The following is a 13,586-nucleotide window of genomic DNA, read 5'->3' as shown; positions in this document are numbered from 1 at the left end:
AACACAGATTATTTACGATAAACAAAAGCCCTTCTATTGTCAGACGTAATAAAAGCCTTCGTATCCCCTTCTTTAGATATCCCTGGACAAAGCATCCGATTCCTCTGTGTTTCGAAATCTTGCTGGAGTTTTTCTCACTCGAGGATCCTTTGGCGTCTTTAGGTTATTGGCAGACGCAAAGACGTTCGCTGCTTTCATAAGCTTGGAAACGGATTCATCTTTTCTGAGATTTTTGATCCGTTCGCGGAGAATGGTGATTGATTTCAAAGCTGAGTAAGCAAAGATCTTTGGAGCTGTCTTGCGACGGCTTCTGCAGGCTGAAAAATTTCCCCGTTGCAGGTAATCGCAAAATAAAGCCGCGTCGTGCGTGCTTGTTTTACCAAGCCGAATATGCTTGCACGTGTGTCTCCTCTCATTGCACTACGGTATCTTCTGTCATGTCGGTCAGACATGACAAAGCAATATCATGTATTATTGTAATGTTCAGAAGTACGCATGAAATGTAAATATTGCAGAATATGTCCAATAAACGATAGACCGCCGTGTTAGTAGGGAAGGTGGCTAGCACCGCTACTGCGAGGTATAGCTCCTTGTGATTGACGACTCTTTATTGCAAATGATGAGTGCGACACGTAACAGGAACTCGATTCCTCGTAGCAATTATTGTTCGAAAAAATTTCTGAAATTATGTTATGTAGGCCTACCTTAAATTGTCAGAATTTTCTAGGGGGGGCTGAAGTAATAATTATTAAAAATTCCAGGGGGGGGCTGAATTTTCTCTAGGGGGGCTGCAGCCCCTTGAGCACCCCTACTTCCCGCGCCCCTGCTACTGAGATAGATTGGTGACAACAAGCGCTATTTTCCATGGTTAGCTCAATTATATCTAGCAGTCTACATGACTTTATAAAGGATAGGACGAAAATTTAAGCTTTTTACAAATAGGAGAAAAAACAATATTAGGCTTACACAGTGGCGTAGCCAGGGGGGGTTTAGGGGTTACAACCCCCCTCTTTCGCATGCATGTGACGTCACGGTATTGAGAATGATGCTTTCAGTCTCTTTATGCTTGAGAATGATGCTTTCAGTAAAAAACAAACTTTGCCTAATTTTAAACGAAACTGCATTAAAAGAGCAAGTTTTGCCAATACCAAACATCTCAGCCAGAAATTAGCAACAAGAAAACATAGAGACTTAGCTTTATTTCCGAAAAATGCTGAAGAAAACATGATCTTATCCTTTTGCTATGCCACCTGACAGCACCATTTTACAGGAATATTCATACCCACATTTTTGTTGAAAATGCTCTCAGAATGCAACAAATTCAAAGTAATTTTTCAAAATTTTTTGCGGGAGGCCCCCCAGACCCCCCCGCCGCTGGGTGTCGTCTTAGGCAAACACGCCATCGGGCTTCGCCCCGCCCCTTTCAAAATTCTCGGCTACGCTACTGGGCCTACATATTTTGTTTCCTTTGTCATTGCAGATGTCCGCAGTGCGCATATGACGTGGCTGTTCCGTTGAATAACTTTGTCCTCTCACCTAGGCTATATGGTTTTATAGCATTCTTTATTTGTGTAGGCTACTGCAAAAACTAGCAGACCACAGAAGAATTAACTTAATCTTTGAATTAACTGGGATCTTTATGAACTTAATGGTAGGCCTACCATATTTTCATTGCCTAAAAAGAGGACACGTTTCGCCAGCGAGTAAAATACAAGTAGAATGTTACGTATGAAGAACTTTTTACATTTTTTTGGATAATTATATAGACATATGCAGCAAAAGTTAAGCTACAGCAAAAAAACAGACAAATTTGTTTTTCGTAAGCCGATTTGTTAGATTTGTGTAACAAAATAAAAATGTGATGTGATAAAGTAATAAAAATGTGAGGCAGACAGTAGGCTATCTGTAAGTAGCCATGCCTTAACTTTTTTCAGAAAAAAAGGGTCAGTTTTAACGAAATCATAAAATTACTTGCACTAAATATAATAATTGAAGTTGTATACAGCTGTTAATGAGATGCTAAGGACAGACTCAACTAAAAGGCTAATTCATTCCTTGCACTATTGTAACTGCATCACAGATAAAATTTATTCTACATTTGCACCCACATAAGTTGTAGCCTAAGTATCCAACTATCCATGCCACGATTTATTTTGAAATAGGTTATGTTATGCATAGTGCAGATTGGATTATTGTTTCGATTTGCTTCACTTGACAAATTAGCCAAACTATTAAGTTGGTAATCAGCAACGTCTACAAGCGCTGAATCAATATAAAATAGATCTGGATAAAACAATAATTTATTGTAAAAGTATGAGAACCTTAAAATGTAAACATGTCAAACTCTTTTGCAAGTTTTTGCGTTTTTTAATTTTTTATTTCTTTGTGATTTACTCATTTTTTTGATTTTTTCAATTTTTTTTTTAGTTTGTCCCAATTTTTCTTTTTCATAAATTTGTTAATCAGATCTCCTCAAATGAAGCAATTCCCTCACATGTGGATTTGCAGTTTGCTCGCACTCATCACTAACCGCCATTTGGCTACCTACGACAATCGCAAAGCAATGTAGTTTGTTTCAATGACCGTCTAAGATTGTTTAGATTTTAGAACAACAGATCAAATAACTTAGTACCCCAATGTTTTTTCGAAAATTCTACAAATCAACATGTTGCATTCGTAGCCTACTGAAATGGTTGGAAATTGCAAAAAAGTCACATAACAATGAAATCCTGTTGAAAATATGAGCAAGAAAACTGAAAATGTAAAAAAGAGGACATTTGAGCATTTTTGGGTGTCCTCGGAGGACAAATCATTTTTCTTCAAAAAAGAGGACAAATCCTCTTAAAAGAGGACATGTGGTAGCCCTACTTAATGGCCAAGATTCGATTTCTGTTTGTGAAGCAATTATGGAAGTATTGGGAAAAAATGGTTTCATTGAAGTTTGTTTGAAACAACATTTTGTTTTGAGTCAGTAATCCTGGGCACCAAGACTGGGGAATAGGGCCCAGAATAAAAGAAGTATTTCCAAATATAATTTTGTGGCACTGTTTGAACCACAGGTTGGAATTAACCGTATCTGATGCAATAAACTCTATAATCTATATCAGGGGTCACCAAACTTTTTTCTTTGAGGGCCGATTGCTGCGAGATTAACAGCTGTGGGCTGGATGCAAATTGCGAAAAGGTATACAACTATTTAGAATCTCCATTGACTTGAATTGAACACAATAAATAACAAAGTCAGCGGTGGAATAGCAAAGTTGTGATAAAAATCGAAAGGTTGCTGGAAAAGTTATCCCCTGCTGTGATACGCTACAAGGCATCGTGCTTTTGATAATACATTACATCTTTCCAAATTTGGCCTAGACTGTCCCCATTTGTGGTGACTTAATGATAAAAACAAAACACCAACATATAGGCTGCCTGGTGAAAAAATATAAAAATTCAACATAGGCTACAACAACAAACTATTAGAACGAACAATTTTAACAAAGAAGTCTCTATTACACAAAAATGCAAAGCCAAGGACGTTGCCAAAGGAAGCACATGTACAGAATTGTAGTGCAGCTGCAATTTTCGCAGCACGTGGCGGGTCGGATGGAATCAGTTCGCGGGCCGGTTCCGGCACGCGGGCCGTAGTTTGGTGACCCCTGATCTAAATAGACAGATTTTATCAATCACAGGCATTTTTTGATAAAGTTTATAGTAACCAGGTAACTTGAGATCCGCGTAGTTGCGTTTGGAACTGGGCAGCATTGCAACAGAGTTCGATGTCGAGTTAAGGGCAGTGGGTAATATTTTCAGTGTGTCCGGTTACGTCATCACATCGTGCTTTTATAATGCTTTGTGGAATAGTTTTCCAGTAGGCTATTCCATACACATTTTATAACCTCGCAGAAAGGAAATATATTCGTGTAGGCCTACTTTTATGGGGGGTTTTCCATGCAGTAACTTTTTCATTCAAAAATAATCTTTTCATAACAGGATAGGGAAAATACAAGTTATACAGTAGAATTCGTCTATATCGACACCTTATCTTCGTCTGCAAGAGCAGTTTGTTCGTTTATAGCAGGCATGTGCAACTTTTTTTCACTGAAGAGCCAAATACAAAATTTTGAATGATAACGCGGTCGCGGGCCACATGATTTTTCAGAAAAATTTAGTTATAAAACTACTTTCTTTTGAACATAGTTAATGTAGTTAAGAAATAGATTCAATGCAGTCCACGACACACTTGTGCGAAGTTTATTGAAAAACTGTGAATAATATTGTCGATGGAAGATGAGGAAACTAAATTCAGTCAAGCGTATTTAATCACAGATTAATGTGATTTTTGCTGTTGCAGATCTTTGCAAACTTTTGAAATATTTTCTTTCACAAAACTACAAGCAACTCGAAGTTGACTTTTCAAATGTTGGTCCGGTAGTTGGCCTCTTTGCTTTTCTTTGCAACATTTCATCTTAGAGAAAAATTGCTCGCAGCAATATGTGCTTCCAAAAAGCGAAATGGTTAAGACATGGTCGACAAGATTCTGATGTTTCCCCCTAACATAGTTTTTGTAAAAGTTTACCAAATCGTTTTTAACAGTAGACTATCTATGTAGACCAGTGGTTCTTAACCTATGGGTAATTACCCACATGTGGGTAATTTCAGGATAGCAGGTGGGTAATCAGCTGAACCAGAATATTTAGAGTTATAGATGTAACAAACAATGTCACAGCTGTAAGTGCTAAAGTTGCTTTATTACTTATGTTTTTTTTATGTTTTGAGTCCTTTCAAAACAACCAAACAAGCATAGTGATATTTTATCATTTTTAGAATTGTTTTGTCATAGTGATTTATTTTTCGCATCATTTTTATTGCCGGTTTTATGCATTTCATTTTTGTGACATATTAGTAAGATTTTTCTTGTATAATCAGTTCATTTACAGTTGTTTTATGAGCAAGCTTGATGGCTGCGTTGTTGTTTAGCTGTTGTTTGAAGTAGTTTATATATCTAAGTGTATATTTAGCGTTAGTGTTGAGACGAGCGAGCTATATTCTTTTGAAGATGAAAGCTTGGGAAAATGATGGGGAAAGCATATCCAAAAGCTGTGCAAAACCACTAGCATTGTTGACTATGTTCCCTTCCACTTATCTCTGTGAATCAGCATTTTCAAGTGTTGTTGCTTTGAAGTCAAAATTTCGAAACAAGCTGTTAGATCTGAAGTCAGATTTGCTTTGTGCAGTATCCAAAATCGCACCCAATATTGCATCGATTGTACACAAAAAAGCGCAAATGTCTCACTGAAACTATTGATGCCGTTCTTTACGTTAAATGTTGTTTTTGTTGAATAACGCTGTTTTATATTTTTAATATGGTAAAATAGATAAAATTAGATTTTGGGTAATGGGACTTGATCTGGACAGAAGTGGGTAATAAGGGAAAAAAGGTTAAGAACCCCTGATGTAGACAGTCTATTGTTGATACTGTCAAAACCAATAGCACCAACAACTCCATCAAATATCAACTACGGTAGGCCTACTGTACAATGCCACACAGCTTTTTCTATGTGCTGATCAGGGTTGCCAGATTGATAAAACAAAAAAGGCCAAATGCATCCCCAAAAAAGGCCAAATTATAGAAAAAAAGGCCAAACCTGAGGTTTTGTTCTCTTTGTTGAAATCAGTGGTGTTTTTGCACTTACTTTCAACAATAAATTAGATAATATTTACCCAGTTTCTATTGTTCTACATGTTATCTGTTAAAGAAGAATTGCTTAGTAAAATTCCTGAAAAAATGCAATCCATAAAACCATAAAATACAAACAGATAGGTATGGAAACAATTACAATACAACTGAAATATGTATATAACATTAGGCTAAGCATCATCCTGTAGACTAAAAAGCCAATAACGTCCACCAGTGAGACCCTGGTGACTAGTGAGCAGAGGAAAAGGAGTTAATATTGGCATATCACTTAATGCAATATGAAATAGTATATATACCGGTATATAATATTTAGACACATTACAATTACTTGTAGGCTACATTAAACACCCAATACTGCAAAATCAGAGAAGTCAATTGCATTTATGTCCAACATCCTTCCACAATGAACACTCTTTATTCTAGGAATGTTAGCGCCTCTGCCATTTCGTTACTGCTAGTTTCACTATAAACAACATCAGATGTGAAACGCCTTGTCATTATGGCACTAGCATCAAAGTTTGTGCAACATTTTCCATTCAGCAGCATGTCCGTTCGTATTCGCAAAATCACTTCCAAAAGCTCAGTCTGCATTTTGTTTCGTGGTTTTGTTTTCACTGCAGTAAGTAATGAAAAAATCCTCTCTACTACTGCATTACTGACAGGGATGCAGAGACATGTTAAAGCATAGCTAGCAAGGTCTTTGAAATGGGCATGATGTAAAAAGTTACACCAAAACTTTTCACTGTTGCTAAGGAAAACCAAAAGAACTATGAAAACCAAGTAAAAAAAGGCCAAACAAATGCCAATCAGGAAACTACAAAAGGCCAAAAAAAGGCCAAGCGGCCAAACAAAAATTGTCCGGCCAAACACTTTTCAAAAAGGCCAAATTTCTGAAATTTGGCCGTAAAAAAGCCAATCTGGCGACCCTGGTGCTGATCTCGCATAACGCAGCATTCTTGCATCACAAAGCGCAATATTTCTGTACACAGCGTGCGATAATTTCAATTGCTTTAATGTAAACTGCATCAAATAGTGATGAACTTTTAACATTTTGCTAAGCACCACGCGGGCCGCACGGAACAACCTGGCGGCCCGCAGTGCGGCCCGCGGGCCACTGGTTGCACAATGCAGAATGCACATGTCTGGTTTACAGTGACTGTTGCAGTCATAGACTCCTTATGGTTGCAGTTCTTCTTTTTACTTCAGGACGTAATCCACATACGTAATAGTGACGTCAGTTTGCAGCTGGGAGAAAGATTTTGCAGAAATAGAACGCGCCTGCAGTAGAAACAAATCAAACTGATGCGTTGTCAGATGATTGATCAACTAGCTTTACACTAAAATGGGTTTTAAAACTCGACATTGTTGCGACGTTGACATTGGTACATTTGCATCATTCACTAACTAATAAAATCAAGTTACACCTGTTGAACAAAGCTGTAACAAAAACAAAACATAAAAACTCAAGAAATGCTTTTGCAAAAGGAGTGAATACAAGGGCGTCCGCACATAGGGGCAAATGGGGTCAGCTGACTCCCCCTGGAAAATGGTTGGATGAAAAATGAAAAAGCGAGAACATGCAAAAATAGGCAATTTTCTGAAAGGGGGAGGAGGGGTGAAGGTGATACGAGTGATGACTGGCTGGTCAAGCTCTCCGATTGTGATCATCACCCTTCTTCTGGAGTATCTCACTTCCTCTATTAATTTACGAAGATACCTACGAGCTACCCGTAATCGTAAAATTCGACAACTTGAGCTCCTGTACTCTCAGAACCACATTACTAGTGCGGGCACTGGCTTTATCTCACATAAATCTGAAGAAGGATAATTCACAGTTTCAGATAAAATCATCTCGTATTTCGGGCACTGGCTTTATCTCACATAAATCTGAAGAAGGATAATTCACAGTTTCAGATAAAATCATCTCGTATTTCGTGAATTCAATGCTGTTCGTAACATTGAATCATACAGAAAAGAACAATCAGCCACCAGTTTAGTTAATCAGCTCTTGAATACAAAGTGTAGTCGACGTGGGTCTTTGCCGAATTTTTCGATGACTTTTTGGATGAACGAATTTTTGTCCGAGTTTATTCGGCTTCTGTGGACACTCATCATCACAGCCCAGATAGCCTGTCGTCAGACATGGTTGATCTGAGTCATGTTTTGACCCGCCTCATTGTGCTGAATGATCCTGCTACGATTCTACCGTACAAGTAGTGGCGGAGAGGGTCAGTAATGTTATCATCGCTTGACGTACAGCTGGAAAAAGTTCCATATTTTTCACCAAGTCCACAAATTCCAATTCTTCCTGGTCTTCGGACTGAGGAAATTTTCCTTTTATGGTTATGTCATACCACGACATGGAGTCCTGCTGAAAATTGTCAAAGTTGTAGAATTGGTGTATGGTTTTGACCAGGGCTTTGTAGTCTGAACGGTCAATTTTCTCCATCTGCGCTGGATGCAGTCGGTATAACATGAATGCCGGCATGTTCGTCTCTGAGAAGCGGCTTTTCAGAGACTGGATTAAAGAGTCCATGTAAGAAACGTAAATGGAGCGGCGATAGTACCTCACTGGTGCCACCAGTATACTTGATGGACACAGATTGAAACTAAGCCTAAGGTATTTCAAAAATCGCTAATTTTCAAATTTGCTGTTGATATAATCACAACTCATAACTTTTTTCTGTGTATGGTTTTAAAGATTATAGACTCCCAAATACGAAATACCATCGCGTAATTGAAATGCTTCTTTTTCTCTGTTCTTACCTTCCTTTCCTATCTCTTCTTGGAACTACTAGCTACTAGCAGTCGCTCGCTGCGGAAACCACACAGTTATGACAAAACAAAGTGCATTATTAGTTTTATTACCCCAAATGTATAGCCTATATTTTACCTTACGCAAGGTTCACTTGAGCACGATAATAGTATGCAATAAAACGATTATATAACTCTGATAATTTTTTCTCTGGCCAATTTTGATAAAAATCCGTAGAAATGTAAACACTAAAAATGATAAATTGTCTGGATGGAGTGAATAGTAATATGAGTGAATAGTGATAGGAGTGAATAGACGCCCTTGAGTGAATACCGTACTGCATTGTATCTTGCACTGTCAGTCAGGTAGGGAGGGAGACAAGCACCTTCACGTGGTCCCCCCCGTCAGTAACATACGAAATTATACAAAATACGTAAGCGAAACGAAGCTTGTCAAACAAGAGCTAATGAGACTGTTCAGCGCAGGGTGGGTAGGAAAATGCTCTTTTTAGGGCACGGCAGTGCTCGCACTGTCGAAAAGTACCGACGACCCACCGTACTGCAGCTGAACACCGAGGGCATCACGGCCAGCAAGCTCAACATCATCGAGCACCTGGCCACCAAGCATCAAGCCCTCATCATCTTCCTCCAGGAGACTCACTGTACATCTGTGGATAAGTTGGTAATAACCAACTTCACACTCGCAGGCGCAACCTGCAGCAGGAAACACGGCCTCGCCACGTTTGTCCATGACCGGCTGAGCTGGTCCTTGGTTGACCAATCCCAAGCTCAATCGGAGATCGAGTGGCTTTGTGTAGATGTAGCAGGCTACAACATCGTCAATGTCTACAAGCCCCCACCTTCGCGGATAACATCAACAGCCATCCCAGTGTACCCCCACCCCAGCCTCTACGCTGGCGATTTTAACTGCCACCACACTGACTGGGGGTACAACTCCATCAACAACGACGGAGATAGTCTGGCCGCTTGGGCAACCAACAACAACCTCGCCCTCTTATACGATCCTAAGGGCGCACCGAGCTTCCACTCCGGTCGTTGGAACACTGGCACGAACCCAGACCTGGCTTTCGCAAGTGATGACCCCGATGATCGCCAGCCGGACAGACGTGTGTTAGAGAAGTTCCCAAGGTCTCAACACCGACCCTCGCTAATCACGGCCCCCTTGCTTGCCACACCTATTCCGAGCAAGCCTGTCAAGCGATGGAACTTCAGAAAGGCCGATTGGGAATACTACAGCTTCCTCACAAACGAAGCTACGCAGTACCTCCCACCCCCACACACCATCAAAGTGGATGAAGCCTACCAGGACTTCTGTGATGTAATCATATCTGCGGCAAAAGACTCCATCCCGCGAGGTCGACGGAAAAACTACATACCTTGCTGGGATGTGGAGTGCGACAGGCTTTACCGCGACTTCCTCCGTTCCCCCCAGGGTACCGCCACCACCAACTCAGCAACAGCCCTGCTGGCAAGATTGGATTCAAAGAGGAAGAAGCGCTGGACAGAAGCCATAGACTCAATCGACTTCACGCACTCCAGCCGCACAGCTTGGAGTACACTCAACAACCTCACTGGCAGATCACGTGCCTCTCGTCGCCAATGCCCCATTTCAGCAAATGCCATCGCCTCACAACTTGTGAAAAATGGAGTGCACAGAACGAGAGACCGTGAATCAGACAAGTCCGTCCTCAAGGAAATGACAAACCTCTGGAAGGTCCCAACACCTGTCGAGGGCAACATCTCTGGTGAGTTTACCCCAGAAGAATTTGCCTCCGCCCTCCAGCACCTAAAGCCAGGCAAATCCCCGGGCCTTGACCACCTATGCCCGGAACTAATACTTCAAGCTGCCCCCTCTATGAGGTCTTGGTTAAAAGAATTCCTTTCCTGCTGCTTGCGTCACCTGCGCATCCCAAGAATCTGGAGAAGAGCCCTAGTGGTTGCAGTCCCAAAGCCGAAAAAGCCCCCAGGGGATCCGAAGAGCTATCGCCCCATCTCTCTGCTCTGTATCCCCTTCAAGATACTCGAAAGACTTATCTACGCCCGTGTCGAACCGATAATAGACCCTCAGCTCCCTCGGGAACAAGCCGGCTTTCGCCACGGAAGATCAACTGTAGACTAGGTCACTCTGATGACCCAAGACATCGAGAACAGCTTCTCGGCAAAAAAGAAGGCTGGCGCCGTGTTTGTCGATCTCACGGCTGCCTTACGACACTGTATGGCACAGCGGCCTTACCTGCAAACTACTCCGTCTCCTTCCTGACAGGCACATGGTCCATATGATTATCGAACTTGTGCAAAACCGCAGCTTTACCCTTTCCACCGGTAGCGGCCGACGAAGTAGACTACGTCGACTCAGGAACGGCGTCCCACAGGGCTCTGTCCTGGCTCCCCTCCTCTTTAACACTTACATCTATGACCTGCCTGACACCATCTCCAGGAAGTATGCTTATGCAGACGATCTGGCTCTCCTGCATCCAGCCGGAGATTGGCAGTCAATGGAGAGGAACCTAAGCCAGGACATGTCAACTATATCAACATATCTCCAGAAATGGAAGCTACAGCTCAGCAAGGCAAAGACAGTGTCGGCGGCCTTCCACCTAAACAACAAGGAAGCAAAACGTGAGATCAACATCACCACCGATGACGAACACCTCCCCTACTGCGCCGAACCCACCTACCTCGGCGTAACCCTGGACAGGTCACTCACGTACCGACGACACCTGGAGTCACTGCGCAAAAAACTATCTGCGCGCGTTGCACTTTTGAGGCGGCTGGCGGGTTCCGGCTGGGGAGCTGATGCGAAAACCCTTCGCACAGCTACCTTGGCCCTTGTCCATTCTACCGCTGAGTACTGCGCACCAGTGTGGTGCCGCAGCTCTCACACTCGCCACATTGACACCGCCATCAATGACGCACTACGCACTGTGACTGGATGCCTGCGTCCCACTCCAACGGATTGCCTTCCCATCCTTGCAGGCATCCAACCTGCTGAGCTTCGCCGTAAAGGAGCCATGATTTCCCTTGCTCGTCGCGCACTGGACCCCGACCACCTCCTCCACAGTACATTCCAGCGCCTACCTGGAGGACAGCAGCGACTGAAATCAAGACGCCCATTTGTGCCCGCCGCACGACAGCTTCTGAACAACGTTGAAGATCTTGGAATAAGTGCGGCACACTGGACGAACTACACATGGAACATGGAGTGGCAAAACAACACTTCCCGACTCCGTGATTTCCTACCCGACGTCGATCCCCATCCTCCGGGAATGTCCCTCGCAAGACTTGCGTGGGTCCGGCTTAACCGCCTACGAGCCGGCGTCGGTCGCTTTCGTTCAGACATGTGCAAATGGGGCCTGGCTCCCTCACCGGGATGCGAGTGTGGCGCCACAGACCAGACAGTAGATCATGTCGTCCATGACTGCCCAATCCATCAACCACCACATGGAGCGCCTGGACTGAAGGCCCTGGATGACGAGACTGTCGAGTGGCTGATGACATCATGCCCAAATATATAGTCCAGAAGAACAGCTCATACGACGAAGAAGAAGAAGTCAGGTAACGCCGTATTGCTCCTCATCAGTGCCGTCTGCGTACATGTTAAGTTCAAATATAACTAATCTATTTTATTTTTCGCTATTTTTTTAGAGTTGTTCTTGCCGAAGTGTAGCTCACGCGAAAACATAATATTTAGCGACAGTTGATTGAAGTAGGTTACACACTTAACCCGAACCAGGCTCTTAGTTACATTGAACTAAAACCACAATTTAAGAACAACTTACATAATTATGTTGATTCGTTTCTGTCGGCACGTTTTCTTCACCTCCATGAGGTGTCGGTATTGGTGAATTCTACTGCAGCTACAGTGGTATAAAAAAACAAACTTAGATTGTGGTTTGCGCTGGGAGTGGAGTTTAGAGTCAATACTCTCAAAATATTTGGAGCAAGAGGTCAGAAAGTCTTGGCTTCATTTGTTTAGTTTGCTCGATGAATCATTTTCGCTTCGCTGTTTCGGCATTTTCCTTATATAACTTAGGCATAATTTTATGTCATTTCTAATGATTTCCTGTGAGGCAAAGTTAATTCGAAAAACATGTAGTTTTCTCTGTATTCACACAATTTTCTCGCTTCGTTGGCTCAATCAGAATTCATTGACCTAACTAGCGGCATAGAAATCGCGTGCTTTCAGTACCGTAGTAGCTTAGATATAAAGGTGTTAATTTTTGTGCCTCTGAAAAACTAATACAAAATTCCGAAGTAAAACATTGCTCACCCAACAAATTTAGTTAACCTATTTCAGTGTTGATAGAAGTAAGTGTGCCATGTGTATTGTGTAGGCCTACCTGCTATGTGGTAATGTGAGGAGGCACGAACGGATATTTGATTTTTCCTGAAAGAATACATGACTATTGACTAGGCCAGTGCTACTCAAACGCCGGTACGCGAGCACTTGGCTGCTGGTACGCGGTCAGTTAGGAAGTGCAGTTAATTTAAGACTATTTGCCCTTTTATGCGACGATATGCAAGCAGATCACAGGCAACTATTATTTCATTCTAGTGTGCGTTGGCTGTCGAGGGGAAAAGTTTTATCACGCGTATATGAGCTCCGAAACAAACTGGCAGTATTTTTGCGTGACAGAAAGCCAGATTGGGCGAAGATATTTCTAGATGAACAATGGCTTGGTTTGCTAGCTTACATAACTGACATTTTCGCTATTATGAATAGCCTTAACACTTCAATGCAAGGAAAAAAATGCTTCACTTTTTGCAACAGCAGATAAAATTGACGGCATGCAACGAAAGCTGAAAGCATGGAAGATTCGAGTCTCGAACAATAAATTGTTACGACATGTTTCCTAAGTTAGCTACTGTTATTGACGATGCTGGAGACAATTTGGACGTAAAATGTGTTCAAGATACTGCCACAGAACATTTGTCAAATTTAGTGGAACGTATTCAACATTATTTTCCGGAACATTAAGATCCACGATAAGAAAATAAATGGATTCGAAACCCATTTGCACCAACTGTAAACGAAGAAAAGTTAAATATAAATGTCGATTTAAAAGATAATTTATTGGATCTATCTGCTGATGAAGGTTTGCGAAAATCTTTTGAATCA

The sequence above is a fragment of the Aplidium turbinatum genome, chromosome 10, assembly GCF_918807975.1.
Source record: "Aplidium turbinatum chromosome 10, kaAplTurb1.1, whole genome shotgun sequence".
NCBI classification, from domain to species: domain Eukaryota; kingdom Metazoa; phylum Chordata; class Ascidiacea; order Aplousobranchia; family Polyclinidae; genus Aplidium; species Aplidium turbinatum.
Note: the sequence above shows the minus strand (reverse complement) of the source record.